We start from the raw sequence: 21,897 nt of genomic DNA on the forward strand, positions 1-21,897 counted from the left end.
ATGTATTTTCACTGCCCTAAAGTCCTCTGTCCTCTGACTACTCATTCCACCCCCTGCCCACCCAACCAACTCCTGGCAACCACTAATCCTTTTCCTGTCTCCATAGTTTTGCCTTTTCCAGGACGTCAGACAGTTGGAGCATACGGTACTTAACCTTTTCAGATTGGCTCCTTTCACTTAGTGATAGGCATTTAGGTTCCCTCCCTATTGTTTCATGGCTTGATACCCCATTCCTTGTTAGCACTGAAGAGTTTCCATTGTTTGAATCTCCAGTTTCTTTATACACTCCCCTGCTGAAGGACATCTTGGTTGCCTCCAACTTTTGGCAATTATGAATAAAGCTGCTTTAAACAACTATATGTTGGTTTTTGTATGCACTTAAGTTCTCAACTTCTTTGGGTAAATACCAAGGGGGCACAACTGCTGCGTTGTATGGTAAGAGTATGTTTAATTTTGTACAAAACCACCAAAATGTCTTCCAAAGCGGTTGTACGGTTTTGCACCTCTACCAACAATGAATGAGGATTTCTACTGCTCCACATCCTCATCAGAATTTGTTATCAGTGTTTCAGATTTTGACCATTCTAATTGGTGGGTAGTGGTATCTCATTGTTATTTTAATTTTCATTTCCCCGATGACATAGGATGGGAAGCATCTTTTCGCATGCTTATTTGCCACCTCTATATTGTCTTTGGTGAGGTGTCTGTTAAGGTCCTTGGCCCATTTTTTAATTGGGTTGTTTGTTTTCTTATTGTTGAGTTTAAAAGTTCTTTGTATATAGTGGATAACAGTCCTTTATCAGAGGTGTCTTTTGCAAATATTTTCTCCCAGTCTGTGGTTTGTCTTCTAATTCTCTTGACACTCTTTTACAGAGCAGAAGGGTTTATTATTATTTTTAATTGACTGAAGTCCAGCTTGTCAATTATTTCCTTCATAAACTATGTATTCATTTTTCGATGCTGTATCTACAAAGGCATCACAACACCCGAGGACATCTGGAGTTTCTCCTATGTTATCTTCTATGAGTTTTATAGTTTTGTGTTTTAAATTTAGGTCTGTGATCGATCTTGAGCTAATTTTTGTGATGAGTGTGAGATCTCTGTCTAGGTTACATTTTCTGCATGTGGATATCTAGTTGTTCTAGTACAATTTGCGGAGGAAAGTTTCTTTCTCCATTGAATTGCCTTTGTTCTTCCGTCAAAGATCAGTTGAGTATATTTATGAAGGTCTATTTCTGAAATCTCTGTTTTAAGTCCATTGATTCTTTTTTTCTTTAATTTTGACTTCAGTGTAGTTAACATAAGTGTTACATTAGTTTCAAGTGTACAATATAGTGATTCAACACTTCTTTACATCACCCAGTGCTCCAACATGACATGTGCACTCCTTAATCCCTATCTCCTATTTCACTCATTCCCCCCTACCCACTTCCCCTCTGGCAATCATTTGTTTGTTCTCTATAGCTAAGAGTCTGTTTCTTGGTTTCTCTCTCACTCTTTTTCTCTCTTTCTCCCTCTCAGTCTCTTTCCCTTTACTCCTTTGTTTTGTTTATTAAATTCCATATGTAAGTGAAATTATTTGTATTTGTCTTTCTCTGACTGACTTATTTCACTTAGCATTATACTCTCTAGCTCTATCTATGTCATTGCAAATGGCAAAATTTCCATTAATTTCTTTGTTTATTCTTTCTCCAATACCATACTGTCTTGATTATTATAGCTTTTTTAGTAAGTATTAAAGTCAGGTACTGTCAGTCTTCCAACTTTGTTCTCCTTCAGTATTGTTTTGGCTATTCTGAGTTTTTTGCGTCTCCATATAAACTTTAGAATCCATTTGTCAATCTCCATGAAATAACATTCTGAGATTTTGATTGTAATTGCACTAAATCTATAGATCAAGTTGGGGAGAACCAACATCCTGGCGATATCTAGTCTTCCTATCTATTAACATGGAATAGTTCTCCATTTATTTAGTTCTTCTTTGATTTTGTTTCTCAGAGTTTTGTAGTTTTTATCAAATAGATCTTGTAGATATTTTGTTAGGCTTATACCAAAGTTGAAATCTTTTTTTTTTTTTTTTTGGATGCTAATGTAAATGGTATTGTGTTTTTAATTTCAAATTCTACTTGTTCATTATTGGCATATAGGAAAAAAATTGACTTTTGTATATTAACCTTGTATGCTGCCACCTTGCTATAATTGCTTATTAGAAATTTGTCATCAAATATTTGGGATTTTGTACATAGACAATTGTATCATCTACAAACAAAGAAAGTATTATTTCTTCATTCCCAATCTGTATACCTCTGATTCCCCCCCCCCCTTTTTTTTTTTTTTGACTTATTTCATTGACTGGAACTTCTAGTATGATGTTAAAAGAAGTGGTGAGTTCCTTGCCTTGATCTTAGTGGAAAAGCTTCAAATTCCTTTCCATTAATATTTTATTGAATGGTTTTTCAGAATTTTGGGGGGTACATTTCCTTTTATGGGAGAAGCATAGAGATAAATCCCCAAATTGCATCTGACACCTTTGGCATGAGACTGTAATATTGTTTCCTTTTCATGGAAACAAATAAGGTTCTTAAACAAGGTATGCCAACTAAAATCACTATCTCTTTTCTTTTAATGAAGGAAAATAAGTGTCATCCAAAAATCTGTACTTTAGAGTTCTTGTTTAATAAGCTCATTTGTTTGTTCTTTTGGTATGCATTTGTCTCCTTAAATTTTGGAGAAACTTACTTCTTTTCCTTCAATATAAAGACAAAGTCTTAAGTGGACTTCTTCATTGGTTCACAGTTGCCACCCTGAAACAGAACTCTCCACTTGATGGGGATGACCTGACCATTCAGGCAGCAGGCAGTTCAGGCTCACTGCGAGAAGAGGGCATCCTCTTCTCATCTCCAATACAAATGAAGGATACTAGTAACAAGCCCCAAGATAATTAAGAAAACTTAGTTTTCCATCTTCAGGAGGGGACTGAAACAGTGCAGGGAACATAATCACCATAGCTAATACTCGTGTAACATTTACTATGTGTTAGGCACTGCCATAAGAACTTTAGGAATTAAAAAAAAAAAAGAACTTTAGGAATTAACTCATTGAAAATTCTGAACAAATTGAAGAGGTAAAAACACCATTCCCCTTTTACAGATGAGGAAAACCAGGCTCGGACAGGTGGGGAACTTGCCCAATAATACAAAGCCATTAAGTGGTAGAGCTGAGCTGTGAAACAAGGTAGTCTGGCTCCAGAATCTGCATATGACCATTAGGCTAATACGGTCTCTCAAACAGCATTTAAATACTATTCGGGCATTACACTTACAGAGGATAAAAGGCTTGAGAAATCAAGGTATAAAAGTCGTGTGAAACCCTTGTTTTAAGTCTGATGATGGCTTTCCTGAACAGTAAAAGATGAGAAGAGGCACAAAAAAAAAAAAAAAAAAAAAAAAAAAAAAAAAAAAACAAGGTAGGGTGGAAAGAATTCAAGCAATGGTATTAGGATGGAACTGCGTGTGAATCCCACTGCTGCCACGCTGGGCTGCGCTACTTTTGGAAACATTACTTCACATCTTGGAGCTTTGATTTGCTCATCTGCCAATGAGTTGAATGATACTTGTCTCACAGGGCTGCTGACAAAAATGAGATGTTGAATCATGCCTGTGGCCTGCACTCTGCCTTCTTGTCTCCTGACTCCTGAGTAACTGTGGGCAGCCTCTGTGCCTTGATTGTTCCCTACTCACTTGTGTGAGGAACCCAAGTCACTTTTTAGTTTTCCCCCAAGAATGCACTTGCACAGAAGCATCTGTAAATAATATAGACTTGACTGAGGATTGTGTAGGAGCAACGAAGAAGAGCTTTACATATCACTCACCACAGCACATGAGTTAATGTTTTTTCCCCCAACTTCCTTCTCTGCTAACCTGCCTCAAGAGGGCATGAGGTCATGCAGGCTATGGCTTGAGCTCCCCCCACCAGTCTTTCCCTCCCCTTTTTCTTCCTCCTTTTTTGTTTTTCTTTATTGCCCCAACTCCCTACTCTCAACGTTTAGACTTTTTCCCTCCAAGATCTTTCAGCTGCAACAATCCATCAAACTTTAATTACCCTATTACTTTGGCTCTAAGTCAGCTCTGAATTCTACACTAACACATACAAACTTGAGACATTGCTCAGCAAACAAAGGCCCTCTCCTTATTTTATCAGGACCCATTATGTGGTTATAGATTGCTGCATTAAAAACCTACCCCCAGTCTTACTGGCTAACATAACAACAAGCATTTATCTCTCACAGTTCTTTAGGTTGATTAGGCTCAGATTGGTGGTTCCTCTGCTCTGCATGGTGTCAGCTGGCCTGATGGTCATCAGGAGGCTAAAATGGTCCAAGATGGATTATTCATATGGCTTTAAGTTGGTGCTGGCCTTCTTCTGGAAGCCAAATTGAAGCAACTCAGTCCTCCTCCTGTGGCCTCTCCACTTGCTTGGGCTTCTCACAGTATGGCAGCTGGGTTCCAGGAGGGAGCACTCCCAGCACCTGGAAGCAGAAGCTGCAGCTCTCTTAAGGCACAGGCTTGGAAGTTCTTTTTTTTTTTTTTTTTTTTTAATTTTTTATTTATTTATGATAGTCACAGAGAGAGAGAGAGAGGCAGAGACACAGGCAGAGGGAGAAGCAGGCTCCATGCACCGGGAGCCCGATGTGGGATTCGATCCCGGGTCTCCAGGATCGCGCCCTGGGTCAAAGGCAGGCACCAAACCGCTGTGCCACCCAGGGATCCCTTGGAAGTTCTATAGTAAAAATGTCTACTGCTTTCTATTGGTCAACGCTAGAGCCAAGCACATTGAGGGGAGGAGAGACAAAGAATTTGTGCCATCTTTCATCCACCACACCCAACGTTTTGAAAAAAGGATTGTCAATAACAAAATGTTTTTCCATTATCAATTCAAAGGATTTGGGATATAAATGCCGGAATGAAATTTCTGACTTTTTCCATCTCTTTCGATGAATGGATACATCAGTGGGTTTACAGGAGTGAGAAGACAAAGAATGCTAGGAAAGACCCTCATTTTCATATCTGCTTACGAGAACCCTTTTTTGCTTAATCTTAGAATACAAACCCCAAAACAATTAAGATCATATTGATCATATAGCTTTTCTTCTTCTTCTTTTTTTTTTTTTAAAGATTTTATTTAATGAGAGACACACAGAGAGAGGCAGAGACACAGGCAGAGGGGAAGCAGGCTCCCTGTGGAGAGCCCAATGTAGGACTGGATCCCAGGGCCCCAGGATCACGACCTGAGCCAAAGGCAGAGGCTCAACCACTGAGCCCCCCAGGCATCCCAGATAGCTCTTCTTTATCTCCTCCCCAGCTGTCATGTATTGTTCATCCCTTCACTCACCCTAACGGGGGTGGGATATGACAGAGAGGGGGTCCTGGCCCGTATGTCTGCCCTGCTCTCAGGCTCAGATTACCAGCATCACACTCATCAGCACATCCCTGTGTCAAGACCCTGATGTGTTCCTCCTCTTCCCTTCATTTTCTTTGCAGATTAAGTTTATTATCATCTGAATGGTACATTTAAAATCTGACAGGAAATCAAAAAGCAATGTATTTTATGTTGCCAGTAAAAAGCAATTGTCAGATCCCAGCGAGCCACAAGAGCCGAGTCCAAACATTCTCCAGTAGCCGTAATGAAAAGAAATAAAGAGAATTCTTTTTAACTGCCCCACGTCAGCCTTCGCTTTAGCAATAATACATTCAGCAGTAACCTTGTAAACAGAGCTTGAGGGAACTGGAGGAAAAGTCTACATTGTGACCCAACTCATTCCTCTTGCTAATTAAAAGAATCTCCTAAGTCTAGACATGGATTAACTTAAATTCCTCTAAAAGACAGAAAGTAATTTGGACAATAAAAATAATTAAACTTTCCAAATATGTAAGAGCAGTTCTTAAGAGACTGGGAAAAACAAAAGCTTCTTCCTTAGAAATATAAATAATTTCCTGAAGTAGAACCGAGCTGGTTTTTAGGCAATCCTGAGAGGACTGAAATAGTTTCATTTGGACTCAAATTATGTGATTTCTGATGACTTTCCAAATATATTTTATTCAGTTGACCCTGGCATGATACATGTACACATCTTAAGGGAGGCACCCACCATGGGGGGCATCAGTCGGATTGTTCACGTTTTGCTTGACGTAAGCACTGGATTCTTAAGTAGTTGAATCTATCGATCTGTTCCTTTGTGATTTCTTCTATTGCTTTTATGCACAGAAAGTCCTTCCTTATTCCAAGATTGATTCAATATTTGCCTATATCTTTTTCCAGTCCTCTTAGGGTTCCCTTTTTTACATTAACCCTTTAATTGCTAGAATTTATTCTAAAGCATTACAGTGACTGTTTTTTACATGGTTGGCTGACCAGCAACTTGGATACATCCTTCATGCGCATGTGTGTGTGTTGGGGGTGCGGCGGAGTGTTCCCACCTTATCTGTTTGTTCTTCTCCTATGGTAGAAGCCAGAACTCGATGTTCAGCTGCCTTCAGAAATGGGGCACAGCTATATGACCAAGAATCAACCAATTCGTGTGGAATTTCAATTAAAAAAAAAAAAACAGTGATGAGCAGAGTAGGGGGTCTCCAAAAATCCATTCTGGGGAGCAGGGTGGCATAAAGCTCCAGACCTCAAAGGCAGTGATGATAGAGGTTTTAGTGGCACCAGCTTCCTGGCTGCAGCGGTGAGGTCTGGAGGTTAGTGCTCAAAGGTGAAGGGTGGGAGGGCCTGTGTTGTAATTTGGGCTATTCCTGGTTGCATAAGTCCCCAGGACTGATTCCTGACCTGAGAGAGTCTTGGGGCTCCTTAATATCTATTAATAAGTTCCTTTTCTGCTTAAACTAGCTTTAAAAGATTGTGTTGTCTGCAACCAAGAACACTGACTGATTCAAATATGCTTTGAGGTGAGAATAGAACTTAATTTTTTTTTCAAATACATATTCAATTGCTCCTATATGAGTTGTTGAATAATAATAGCAATCTATTTTCCCCCAAAACTAATTTGAAATGCCATCTGCTATAGACCAAGATGATTGTGATCCCCTAAAATTCATATGTTGAAATCCAAATCCCCAGTTTGACGCTATTTGGAGGTGGGCCCTTTGGGAGGTGGTTAGGTCAAGAGCGTAGAGTCTCATGAATAGGCAAATATAAAATATACCCCCCAAAGTGACTTCCCCACCTTTCCACCATGTGAGGACAGAAGGAGAAAAAGACTGCCTGTGAGCCAGGCAGGGTTTTTGTTTTTTTTTTTTTTTTTACCAGACACCAAATCTGCTGGCACGTTGGTCTGAGACTTCCCAGCCTCCAGAACAGTGAGAAATAAATTTCTCTTGTTTATGAGCTGTGTAGTCAATGATATTCTGTTGCAGCAGCTTAGCCCAAACAGACTAAGACACCATTTTATTTCCTTAAATACGTTGGGGTCAGTATCTGCACTCTTGATTGTGTTTGACTGATCAATAGTCAGTTAAATTGTCTGGAAAAGGAAGGAAAGCAGACAACCACAAACCTTGATATGGACTGTGACAGTGTATCTCTGTTTCTGAGTCTACCTACAGATAATTGTGTTCTTGCCTTGACTGCTATTCATATCATTTAAAGTAATGTGATTTTTACATTCTGAGACACCACTCTTAATTTTTTTTTCCTTTAACAAAGCCAACCGTGGAGATGCCTACCCCCTCCATACCCATGTCAAACAAACATTCTGACGGCAGTTTAAGAACTCTGCTCTTTAGCTATTGTACTATAAAATAAAAAATAAAAATTCAAGGGATGCACAGAATTTTTGCATTTCATCCAGCTCATATAGACAGCTCTCTTCTTTTCCATGTAGGAGGAGTAAAAATGAAGCAACAAGTATACTGAACCATGAGTCTACGGGCAGGGTGGCTGTTATCAGGGACTCTTTGCTCCCTGCTGCCTCATTTTCTACTTCAACCAGGTGTTCCCACACCCTCTCTTCTCATAGCCTCCAGCTAGGGAAGTAGAGGAAAGAGTCTTAACTTAGGCATCATGAAGACTAGGCTCAAATCCCATTCTACTACTAACTGGCGGCGTGGTATTGGGCAGCAGGCTCTGAACATAGGACGAGGGCCACGGGTCTGAGTGGATAATTAGTTTTCTAGGGCTGCCATAACAAATCACCACAACCTGTGTGGCTTGAAACGACCAAAATTTATTTTCTCATGGTTCTGAAAGTCAGAAATCTGAAGTCAAGGTGTGAGCAGGATTGGTGCTTTCCAAAGGTTCTAAGGGAGAATCTATTCCACGCTTCTCTCCTAGCCTCCAGTGGGGGGCTGTGATCCTTGTTGTTCCTTGGCTGACAGAGACACCCTTCCAATCTTGCCTTGATTTCCACATCACCTTCTTTGTTGTGTGTCTTTGTCCTCTCCAGATCTTAAAAGGACATCAGTCATTAAGGCCTACCCTAAATCTAAGATGACCTCATTTTGAGATCCTTGATATAATTGAATCTGCCAGGACCCTGTTTTCAAATAAGGTCATATTCTGAGAATCTGGGTGGATATGGTTGGTCAAGGGGGACACACTATTCAATCCAGTACAAGGAGTAAGTAAAGATCAAAGGCGAGGCCTGGCTGAGGTCAGTGCCTAATTCCTGCATTCTGATCTGGTCGCCTGGGAGCCAACACAAGAGATGGGTTAGAGCCAGAGGGCTAAATGAGGGCAGTAAGAAGCCCAGCTCACCACAGAGAAATAAGGCAAGGTGGATAAATGAGGATATTAGCAAGATTAACCTGAAGGTCAGGGACACTTGGAGAAGTATGAACATAACCAAAGGATCAAGGGAGGTAGAGCAGAGGAGACAGTTTGCCACTGCTGCTGATCTGGCTACCCACACTGCCTTCCCATGTCTGTGAAGATTAATTCCAAGTGAACTGGAGTGGATCCCAGCCTCTCCGGATCCACAGGGGCCAAGTTGCTACTTCCTATGCAGCCCCTGAGCTGAGAGCTTACAGGACCGTTGGCTGATACGCATCTGCAGCTAGAGCCTGAAATTCATTTTGCAGGATGAGTGGATAGGCATGTGTTTTTTCTAGAAGAGCTCTGGTCTACCAGACCAGCTTCTGGTCCGTAAGCCTCCTCTGTGTTTGCTCTATTTCCAGGTCCCTTCTGCATCACCTCCTTGATTTTCAGTAGGGCTCCCCACTTGGACTGAACCCTGCTAGTCTGTGAGGTTAGACCCCGTAGCGAACATGTTCCACCACTGCCTGGGGTCCTGTTTCCGACTAGCTTTTGCTGCTAACAGACATTTGCCCTCTTCTGGTTTCTCTCTGAAGGACCAATTCCTCTCCCAGTTTCTGACCTGTGCCATAGGTGGACTTAATTCCTATTCTAGCTCTAGGGTGGGCATGTGCCTCTGGGTTGGCCAATCAGATATTTTCCTGACCTAGTGATGAGTTACGGGATGCGCATGTCACCCAGTACAAGCCAATGAGACATAATCAGGCTTCTGCTGGGATTTTCTGGAGAGGGCCAGATACTCTTTTCTGCTGATTATGAACCTGGAGATGCTGGCAGCTATCTTGCCACCAAGCAGAACCTGAGAATAGAGCAAATATACAGGAAGGTATTGCTCAGAGGTGGAAAGACTCGATTTAGCAACATCAATTGAATCTCTGGATCAAGACATATTTAAAGCTAAAATACTCTTGAACATTTCAGTTTCATTAAACTAGTAATTTTATTTATTTTTTTGCTTAAAGTCATTGGAGTTTGTTTTAAATTTCTTGAAACACAGACTCCCGATTACTACCTGCTACAAACCTGATGGATCCCCTCTACCCCAGAATTAAAACCCTGCCAATGCCTAGCTCCTGGGGTCTCCCATACAATCGTGCCTTTCCTCTGTACCCCACTATCACTCGGGGCTGTCTCGAGGGGGTGGACACATATTACTTTTGGCTACCGAGTATCTGCATTCCTCACCCTTTCTATTCAAAGGGATTCCTCTCCCTGATTCCTGGCTACTGGTAGCATGGACACCCGGCCCAGATTTTTGAGACTCAGGTGTTCCATTCAGAAGGTGATACAAAGATGTAGGGACAGTACTCATAGCAGAAATGGTGGTTTTGAATCCAGTGGCCACAATGCTACTGTGGTAGTCTAGCCAGAAAGTTCCTGAGCTGTGGTTATGGCTATGTTTCTGCTACTCTGGGTTCCTGCTACTTTTTCCAACTGGCTCTCTAAATCTTACATCATTTCTATGAGAAATATATCTAATGACTCATTTTTCTGCCCAGTTTACCAAGCTTAGTTTCTGTGGCTTATAAACAAAAGCCCTGATGATACATTTGATGTGCACATCAGTGCACTTAGTGCCCATGGTTTCCATGGCCTGCTGGGCACTAAATTTTGCACAGAAAGTGGAGGGGCTCTGAAAAAAAAACAAGCATGAACAGTGGTAAACAATGCTCTCCTCCTGAATCAAATGCTACTGAAACTAGAAATACACACTGCTCATAGGAAGCCCACATCTAGGGTGGCTCAGTGAGTCAAAGCTAAAAGTCTCTTTAACAAGCAAGAACTTAACAGCTCCTGACCTCTGTGTGCTTCATTTTGCTCATTTGTAGAGATAATAATGTGAACCTTGCAAGGTTTTGTGAGACCTAAATCCACCGCTGGATTGTATGTTTTATGGGGTAATCATCATGTATATCTTGCTCACTATTGGACAAAACCACTAGGTCCAATAGTGCCTAGAATGTGGTATCTGCTCCATAGATATTTCTTCAATTAATTAATAGAATAATATTTGTAAATCACTTAATCAGGCCACCATAGAAAATGACAAATGCTATGACAGGATTATTAGGATCATACATACAGTTTAGCCCCAGGGTTATCCATTCAAGTATGATAGATCTCCAGGGTCAGGATATCTTCCAAGCAAAATTCCTAGTTTCAAGGAAGGGCTCAGGAAAGTCAGACATTTTCATTGGGTTTTCTAGACAACAATGATGTAAGTGTTTATATTATGAGAAGCAACTCTTGCTGCTGTAACACATCTCCATGACTTCACAGAAGAGCATTTGCTTCTAGCTCGTATAAGGTGTGATAGAGGTCAGATGATGCTACTGGATAGAATGTCTTCAATAGTGACTCAGGGATACAAGCTCCTTCTATCAAATGGCTCCATCATCTCTGGAGACCTTTGCTTCTAGCTTTGTAGCTAGGGAGCAAAATAGCATGGAGAATGGCCCAGTGTATTAGTTGGGGTTCTCCAGAAAAACAAAACAAAACAAAACAAAACAAAACAAAACAAAAAACAGAGCCAATAGGATGTGTGCGTGTGTATATGTGTGTGTGTGTATATATATATGATTTATTTTAAGGAATTGGCCCATGCAATTTTGGGGACTGGCAATTCCAAACTCTGGAGGGTAGGCAGCCAGGCTGGAGGCCAACGAAGAGCCAATGCTGCAATTTAAGTCTAGAGGCCAACAGTCAGCAGAATTCCCTCTTGCTTGGGCGAGGTCAGTCTTTAGTTCAGTTCTTCAACTTATTGGATAAGGCCCACCCACATTATGGAATGCAATCTATTTTACTCAGCTACCCATTTAAATGTTCATGTCATCCAAAAATGCCCTCACACACTCACAGTAATGTTTGACCATATACCTGGGCGCTATGGCCCAATCAAGCTGACAGAAAATTAACCATCGGACACAGACAGTATACTTTATTGTTAGACGTGAAAGTGGTACATATCACTTTTGACCACATTCCACTGGCTATAATTCGTCATCAGGCCCCGATCTCCCCACAAGGAAAGCCAGGGAATACAATCTTCCCATGTGTCTAGGAAGAGGAAACTGGATTGGCGAACATCTAGCCAGTCTCTGCCACAGTGTTTTTAACATAAAGAATCCTTGATCCAGGAAGGAGCAATCCCAAAAGTTCTAGAAGAAAGTGAAGAGGATGTCCAACAAGTTGCCAGAGTGCAGAGGGTGGCAAGGTATTGGATGTCCCGGGAATTCAGAGCAGAGTGCAAACCAAGATCACGTGACCAAATCTATTGCCTGGAATATCATTTTAAAAATTTAGTGGAATTAAAATAATTTTAAGCCTTGACCAAAAGCCTGTGTTGAATATTCTTTTTGGCAAAATAGCTATGAAAATCACCAGAATAAAAAATGCATTACTGTGCTTTCGGGTTTCATTCCTGCCGCGCGCCACCCCCCCACCACTCCCACCCCCCAGTTCTTAGTACATGAGACTTTCCTCGAGAGAACTCACTTTGATATCGTCCTTCTTCAGTATGGAAGCCAGTGGGGTCAAGAGAGAGTAAAAAGCAGTGGTTTGGAGGAAGACTGATTCCTGACATTGGGGACAAAAAGTAAGAATATTATGGTCTCGGGGACTCAGTTGGTTAAGCAACAGGCTCCTGATCTCATCTGGGGTCTTGATCTCAGGGTTGTGAGTTTAAGCCCCACATCGGGCTCCATGCTGGGCATGGAGTCTATTTTTTTTAAAAAAAGAATATCATGGTCAGAAAATGTAAGATGAGTCACAAAGTACAATTATTGCATAGTGCCTGTTTAAAAGGAGGAAAATAGAGTGGAAAGAGCACATCTTTTATAATGAGACACACAGTTCAGTACCATGGTTCCACACATCAGGCAAGTTTCTGAATATTTCTGAATTTTACTTACAATGTTTTATAAGTAGAGATTTAAAAATGTGTACCCACAAAAAGAACACATCCCACATGGTAGGTCTCAGAGTTGAAATTCCCTGGAAATGCATGGCTTTTAATGAGCCAGGCAAACACATCTTATCTCATTTAACCATCACAACAACACTATGAAACTGAGACTATTATTGCTCACATTGTCCAGATGAAGAAAGATTTGATAACTTGCCTGAAGTCATAGAACTAATAATTGGTATAATCAGGATTTGAATCCAGGCAGTCTGATTCCAGAGCCTATGCTTTTGACTACATAGTACATATAATGGATAACTTAGAGTACGGGTATGCTGTAATGCTGGTTCAGAACACACAAATACATTATTGCTAGAACAGGGAATCCAAGAAATGGAATAAAGAGCGATTTAGGAAATAGGATACAGATGGCATTTCAAACCAAAAGAAAAAGGATGAACTAGTATTTCATGGAATGTGTTGGAATAATTGGCACCAATCTATTAAATTAAAAATAAACTAAAAAGTGTTATGAAAACATTGGAGAAAAATCAGTTCTTGATTGAGGTTGGTTTTCCTTATGATGAAATGAAACCAAGAAATCACTATGTCAGGAAAAACTGACAAATTTACATGAAAATCTTCTCTTTGGCAAATTAGAGTACAATGAATGATCATAGGTCATGATATAAATAATTCTACAATATGAAATCTTTCAGGGTCATGAGATAAACACACAATTATATATATTAAGTGTCCCTTCAAAATCAATAAGAAAAGGTCAAACAACTCCAAAAAATACGATCAAACGATATATTCAGGAAATTCACTGAAGAAATATTAATGGTTAGTAACTATTAAAAAGGAGAAAATGCCTACCAATAGTAAAGGAAGAGTATTTAAAATAGCAACAAGACTCCATTTCCCATCTGCTGCCTGGTAAAAATATTTTTTAAATTATTACCTCTGGTATTGACAAGCATATTAAGAAATAGTCATTTTTGTGTGCTTGATGACAGCATCAACTGATAAAACCTTTTTGGAGCATTATTTCATGATATCTCTCAAAAATATATGTGTTTAATCTGTGTCCCCAAAATTTCACTTTTAGAGCTGAACCTTTAGAAATAGTTGCACCAGTGTGTAAAGATATGTACAGAAGGATACTTGTTACTTTATTGTCTATAATCATAAAAAACAGACAAAATTTAGGTGCTCATCAATTGGAGAAGGGCTAATTAAATTATGGTATAAATAAACTATCACCGTTATGCAACCTTTGGAAAAAATGAAGTAGAACTCTAGGTGCTCGTCTGGAAAGTGTCCATCACATATTCCTAAGTAAAAATCAAAACTATCACAGAACAATCTAAAGTGTCCCAACTGCTACACTGAGGAAGTGAAAATTGAGAATGAAAAAAAGGAATATTTTTTTATACAGATATGTACCTTTTTTTTTTTCAGAGAATATGTTTGAAACGCATACACAATTATCAGGAAAGATCCAAATATAATTGGTGAACAGTAATTATTTCTGGAGAGTTGGGCAGGGAAAGGTGGGTTAATGGAGAGTGTTTTGTGCTTTTAATTATGTGTTCTTTATCTGAAATCAGTGCAGGAAGAATGTGCGAGTTTTATAATAAAAGAGAAGAAAACAATATGCAAGAGAAATACGCAAAAAATATCATCCTAAGGTCAGCAGCTTTTACGGTTGTCTCTTTAATCTCTGGATCTACAAATAGAAAGAATGGCCGAGAATGTTTAGAAGCAGAACGTATTCCAACCACGCAGGCTGGATGGCACCAATTCTCAGGTACTCAGGGAATGGGAAGATGTGACCGCAAAGCCATCAACTATTATTTTTTAGTTCTCAAGAAGGATAAAGGAAGCTCTTGAAAAATGAGAACACATCGCCCTTCTCCTCCAAATGAAGAAAAGATGACCTTGGGTTTACAGGCTGGACATTTTAAACTCTGCTTTTATCACTGGGAAATATATTAGGGAGGGACCTTATGCAAGTAGAGATGCAGCCTGCTGGGATAAACAGGAAGCTGCTGGAGGGAGCGGAGGGAGTGACATCATAATGAAGTGGCCTCTTAGACTTTCCGGTCACACTCAGAGGGGTGGAACCACTGGCCCATTGAAGGTGGCTTGGAGCAGGCAAACACACCAGTCCCACAACCAGCTGAGCTGAGCCACACCTGCTGTGCTACTTTTGAGGACGGGGGTTATGACCAGAACTCGGTCACAGAAAGCCAGCTCACTGGTGTAGGCCAGGCGTACTGGCCCTCTCAACGCGACTTCCAGCAGGAACCCAGTTACACAAAAGCTGTGTCCCCAGTTATGCATCAACAGTATTTTCCATCACCTCTTTCCTCCTGTGGTCCCACCTAAAATTCAATGTCTAGTGAAAAAGAAGGCCCTTCTACAGGGCACTCCCAGGGTGAGGTAGGGTGGATCTGAGGGGGTGGGGGGTGGGGTCACTGACCAAGTTTCAAGAGTTCTTGGATGTTGTGTTAGTCTAGCATCCACTTGTAGAACCATTGGCTAACTCAGCTTCACCAGGACCTTACACCCTGAGACGGCGGAAGTTGACTCCTATAAAAGTCAGGAAAAGGGGCAGATGCCAGAGGAACAACAAATGTCCACTGCAGTCACATAGGACAAATCACCAAAGCCACCTGAGCCTCAGTTTTCTCATTTACATAATATGTGTGAAAACTCATGAGATGAGTTGAGAGGATTCAAGTTAAACAAATGAAAACACTTGTAGTTCAGAGAGCGCGATTCAAATATATTAATATCACTATTGACCTTGAATAATAGGAAGGAAAAAATTAAATGAGCAAAAGAAAAAAAAAAGAAATGAATCCAAAAACAGGAATGTCATATACGAAATTAATATGGCAGTGGGAAAAAAATCAACCAGGGCCACAGACTTCAAAATGATGGAGCAACATGACAATTTGTTGAAGAATTACCCTTGACGTTGGCATAGGAAAGAAATATCTGTCTGGGACTGGGAGCCAGGGAAGTCTCAGTGTTCTTGAGACGAAGGGGAGCGCTCAGCCTCGGCCGCCAGGGATTGGGGGCAGCAGTAGCAAACAGCAGTGAGAACCCAAAATGAGCTCCGAAGACAGATGTTAGCATTCTTCTGTAGACAAGAAAAATGCTGAACTCTTCTCAAAATGTAAATAAAGGCTTACTCGGCCTGCCTCTGTTCCCTGGCTCCCTGAATGGCCTTGAGTCGGCACTACACACATTTGGAAAGATAAAGGCATTAAGGTTTGCTTTATGAAAAGCAAACATTTGTCCAACATTTAACTTGTTCAGGGCTACCTGCGCAGGGTCATTAGATAATGCTTATTTCTCCGGAGGGAATAGGACTTTTCACTCCCGTGGCAATAAATGATAAGTGATGTCTCGGGAAAATAGCAGCTTTTAAAGGCCAACATCTGGTTTAAATGCCACCTCTGCCAAAACAAGCCCTCTGTGCCCCGTTATCGTACCTCTAGAATGGGGGTAACACGAATACTTGCTTTATCGGTATGCTGTGAGGATTTAGTGTGTTAACACATGGAAACCAAAGCACACGCAACAAATAGCCGCCAAGATCATTATTATCATAACTAATCAGCAACATTCTATCAATCAAGGAGACTGCTCATCGAAGCCGGTGTGAAATCAGGATTGCAACGAGGTCAAACATTTCCTTTTGGTGGCATGGAATACCCCCTGAGACTAGGGAAAGGAAGATAGGGAAAATGAGAGCTTACTAAGATCCACAAGGGCCAGGATTATATCTGTTCCGTCTATTGCTCTGTTCCTACCATGTTGAAGAGCGACAGGTCCATATTCAGTGCTCGATAGGTTGTGTGTCGTGCAATTCCTCATGTTTTGCTTTATTTGCTTTATTTATTTCTTATAACACTGAAAGGTAGATGTTATTGCCATTTTACACATAATCCAAATAAAACAAGGCCACCTTAAAAGAAGCACAAATCCCACCTGATGGCATGGAAGGTGACATGAGCATGCGGGGGAGCAGGATGTGGAAGTACGTGGTGGTGGTAGGGGGAGCAACATTGCACAACTGCTATAGACCCTCTCTCCATAACTCAGTATCCTCCCCATCCGAGAGGGGCCCAGGCACCTCTCTCTTTCTTCTTCCTCCCCGCAACGCCACACCTTCTCAGCCACCTGACATTCCCTGGTCCTCTCTCCTCTCCACTCTCAAATCTTCTCTCCCTGTGATAGAAAACATTCACGTTTTTCCAAAAAAAGTTATTTTTCCTTATACAATATATTAAATTTGCCGTCAAGGGAAGCAATTCTATAACCGCGAAGCATTATGTTCATTGTGGGTTGCATACGAGTCTTGCTGGGGTCTTCCCCAAGCACGTGGACCCTTCATTCCCATTCGCTTTGGTCTCACTTGCTTCTTGACATGGGTCCTGACACTGAAGGAAACATTTCCCTTAGGCTCCACAGACCTCCATCTTGGCCCCTCTCATCTTTTTTCCTCCCCATGAGATAATTCTCCTCACCATCATGACCCTACCATCTGCTCTAGAGACACCAGGTTCTTGCAGGCTCATCCCACATCTTCCTCTTTACCTTCATCATCCCTTCACTCATCTGGAAACTTTTTAATTCTGCAGTGATTCGTCCTTCAAAATCTCTTTAGAGCCATTTAGAATAGAATCGTAACTGTGTTAAAAACTGAACTAATCAATGATTCCTAGCGTAGAAGTTACTAAAAGGCAAAGCCTCTAAAGACAAATCCAGTAGGCTTTCCTTATAACAAAGAAATTGCCTCTCCTCTTGTTGCACTAGGACAAGGCCTACTTTTGACCACTGTGTCCATTAATATTTACTCCAAGACAAAAGATTACCAAAATGTGTTATGAACTGGTAATGGAAACCATGTTTTTCCATAAATAAACGAATTTCTTCACATTTCACACGCTTTGCTGCCTGGGCCTTCAAGTCACTCACTTGTTCTGTGGTTTGGATACCTCCCCAGTAAGACTTCTCTACTTGTCAATAAATTTGAGCTATGGCAAAAGACAGTGCTGAACTCAGTTGTTTCCCATCGCTGTAAATTGTCTGATGTTTAATCAGTGACGTTTATTACTAAGATAAATTCCACTTCTCATACTTTCGTCTGAATTCTGATAGGAGTGAGGAGTGACATTGGCCAAAGATGCCTCCCTTGTATTATTAGGGTTTGTTCAGTGTAGGAATTGCTGATGTTGATTACGGGCTTCTCTGCATCCGTTACCTACACAGACTTTTCCCCCAGTGTGAATTCTGTGATGTCACTGGAGGTTTGCACTCTGCCTGAAGGACTCCTCACAATGATGACATTCAGAGGCTTCTCTTTGATATGCGTTGTCTCATTCGATGGGAGGCTGGCGTCGTAGTTGAAGGCTTTGCCTACCGAAGTCATTCTACTCATAAGTTTCATCTTTATTATTCATTATGCAGTGCCTCGTAAGGTCTGAGCATTTGCAAAAAGCTATGCCCATTACAGTCACAGGTTCAACCACAATATGAATGTCCCAGTAGAGAGTCAATACCGAGCAGTGGCTAAAGAGCCTTTCAGATTCATTATATCCAGAGCATTTCCCTCCCAGCATATATTCCTTGATGTTGACCAAGGTGTGAGCCAGGGCTAAAGACCTCCTTCCATGTGTTACATTCACGCCTTTTTATTCTACTGTGAAGTCTGTGATGTTGATGGAGCTGTGAACAGAGATGAAGGCCATCGCTCAGTCCTGATCAGTGAATTTCCCCAAAGAGTTAAATGACTACTCTTAAGCAAAATAATTAAATCTTTTGTGAATTCACTACATTTCTGATGGGATGAGCACTGGGTGTTATGCTCTATGTGGGCAAATTGAATTTACATGAAATATTTAAAAAACTCACTACATCTCCAGATTGTCATTCTTGCATAGGTTATGTTAGCCTTCATTGTAAGTGTGTTTCTTTTGGAGCTGTGATCATGTGGATGGTCATCGTGTGCTCTCCCTGTGGGAGAAAGGTGTTGGACACAAAGAACTAGCTTCCACTAAACTTGTCACATCTGTGCTCTTTTCACAGAAGGAGTTGGGAGTTGTTGATGGCTGCCTCTGCCTTCAAACTGATCACCCCCTTGTTCCAGTTTTTGACTCAGCAAAACTATCTTTCGGAAATGGCTTGTAAGATTTTCCATCATGAACTTCCAGTATGATCCTTGATGCAAACTCAACTCTGGAGTTCACCTCTTTGCCACACAGATCACTTCCTTTTCTATGTGTTCTGATGGGACACATGATCAGAACTGAAAACCCCCAGCCACTGTGAGCCGTAGAATAATGGTTCCCCAAAGAGGTCCATGTCCTAATTCCTGGCACCTGCTGAGATGTCACCTCACATAGCAAACAGACTTTTGCAGATGCAATTGAAGGCTCATAATGGGGAGATTATCCTGAATCATTTGAATGGCCCAATGCAACCACAAGGTCCTTAAGAGGCAGAAATGGAAAGACAGGGAGGGAGATGGGACCGAAGAAGGAAGGTCCACCTGATGGGATGTAGGGACTCTGCTGTGGTTGGCTTTGAAGATGGAGGAATGGGACCATGAGCCTCCAGAGCCTGGGAAAGACAAAGATTCTCCCCAAAGTCTCCAGAAAAAAAAATCATAGATCTACTGACTCTTGCTTTTAAGCCCAACAAGGCTCTCATCTGCCTTCTAATCTACAAAACTGGAAGGTAATACATTTGTGTTGGTTTAAGGCACTAAGTTTGCAGTAATTGTGATGGCGGCAATAGGATACTAGCACAGCAACGGTGACCACCACCCCTGCAGCTGTGATGGCGTACAGGGAGGCCGTCTTTGCCTCACTGTGGCAGACGTGGGAGCATGCCTCTCTAATCTCCCTTCAGGAGAGAGCCTATTGTGGTATGTGATGCGTGTAACAGCTGACAGCCTTGAGGGGCTGCACCTACAGGACCCATGACAAGGACATCCTCTCATTGGGTGCTCCCAGCTGATGACTGAGCCTGCTGGGTGTCCTAGAGCCCAGCCATTCCTCCCCATCAGCCTGGCAGCACAGAGCTGCACTGCTGACCGAGTCTCTTCTCATCCAATCTTCCTTCCTTCCCTCTTTCTTCACAGATGTCCAACTTCCCTCCTACACTTCCTGCTTCCTCTCCTCTTTATCCTACAGGCCTCCCCCTCCAACCCAGTAAATCTCAGTATATCTAATTCCATCTCAGTGTCTGTTTCATTGAATACCCAGAATGACACATCCTCCAAGGCCCAGCTCCAAAATTCCCTTGTCCTTGTAGTTGGCCATGAAACAGTCTCCTGTTTGCTCCTGTCTGACTCACCACTGTCCCTTCATATCTTAAATAATTGGCATCCCTTAGTTGGTTTCTTTAATTCTCTCTCTACCTCTCACCCTGATGGAACCCATCCAGAGCCCTGGTTAAGCAGGCAAAGATCCTTGCCCATTTCAAGGGTACTGTGATGTGGAATGTGTGTGCGTGTGTAGGTGCGTGTAGAAGAGGGTTAATACTAATAATCCAATATCTGTCCTTCTTTCTCTGTCACATACAGATAAGGGACCCAAGGCTCAGAAGGCCTGAGTAACTTGGCTAAGGTCTCACACCGAGAACATGATGAAATCACTTTCAATTGCCAATCTTGCTGATCGTAAAGCCCTGCTATTTCAACCAAATGGTGCACACTCTGTGCGTGCAAACATATTTCTGAAGACCCCCACAGGTGTTTATTCTAGAATTTAGATGCATCTGGAAGAGTAGGGGAAGAATCACATCAAGACTCTATTTACCGGGATGCCTGGGTGGCTTAGTGGTTGAGCCCTTCGGGCCAGGGTGTGACCCTGGGGTCCCAGGATTGAGTCTCACATCAGGCTCCTTCCATGGAGCCTGCTTCTCCCTCTGCCTGTGTCTCTGTGTGTCTCTCATGAATAAATAAATAAAATCTTTTTTTAAAAAGGCCCTATTTACATGAGGAATGAGGATCATCTTGGGAAAACACTCATCCCAGGCTAGAGTTAAGTGTGCAGATGTGATCCAAGCTCAGCAAGATGACTATGGAGGGAGGGCTGGAGCCCAGCATAGGATTCCCTAGTCACTTCCACAGTCTGCCTTCTGACTCAAGCCCTGGGGACGCATACCTGAGTCCTGGAAGAAGTAATTATAGTAACAAGCTGTTTCTCAATATATGAATAGAGATAGAAAAAAAAAAAACCACTCAGTGATAGTGTATCCAGGTTTGTTTTTTTTTTAAAGTGGGTTTTTTTGTTTCTTTTTATTGATTTATTTTGGAGACAGAGAGAGCGCATGCTTAGGGTTTGGGGGTGGTGGAGCAGAGGGAGAGGGAGAGACTCAAGCAGACTCCGTGCTGAGCATGGAGCCCGACTCGGGGCTCGATCTCATGACCCATGACATCATGACCTGAGGCGAAACCAAGAGTCAGACGCTTAACCAACTGTACCACCCAGGTGCCCCAGTATGTCCAGTTTTAATAAAGCAAAGAGGAAAGACATGAGAGCACAGACAGTGTGAAAAATGTTTATGACAAATAAAAGTCCCTCTGGGTGCAGCCAGAAGCAAGAGCGGGCTGGGACGGTCTGGGCAGTCAGTTCCTGTAAGAGAGGCAAGTTGCCAATAACAGGAGCCAGAGAAGGCCAAGGGGATTGCAAGGTAAATATTCAAGGGAGCAGCTGCTCACCACTCCTGTGATGCTAATAACGCCAGTGTCAGGCTCTAGAATGTTCAGTGCCCCGTAAAACGTTTTCTATGCTCTGTAAGCAACAGGACTCATTCCATATCTGTGCTTTCCTCCTGCTTCCCGCGCCCTCCCCCGTGCCCCCCATTCAAAAGGAAGGTGATGCTTCCGAGGTTTTGAGACCCTTGGAATTTTGTTTTTGTCTTTGTTTTGTTTGTTTTTTATTTGAGTCTGGTTGACACACACAGTGGTACATCAGTTTCAGGTGTACAGCGCCGTGACTTGGCAGGTTTCTACATCATGCAGTGCTGCCCACGAGTATAGCCACCCCCTGGCACCACGCGGCACTCTTGCAACCCCATTGACTATACTCCTTATGCTGTGCCTTTTATCCCCGTGACGTATCCACTCCATGACTGGAAGCCTGGATCTCCGG

This window comes from Vulpes lagopus, chromosome 4 (genome assembly GCF_018345385.1).
Source record: "Vulpes lagopus strain Blue_001 chromosome 4, ASM1834538v1, whole genome shotgun sequence".
NCBI classification, from domain to species: Eukaryota; Metazoa; Chordata; class Mammalia; order Carnivora; family Canidae; genus Vulpes; species Vulpes lagopus.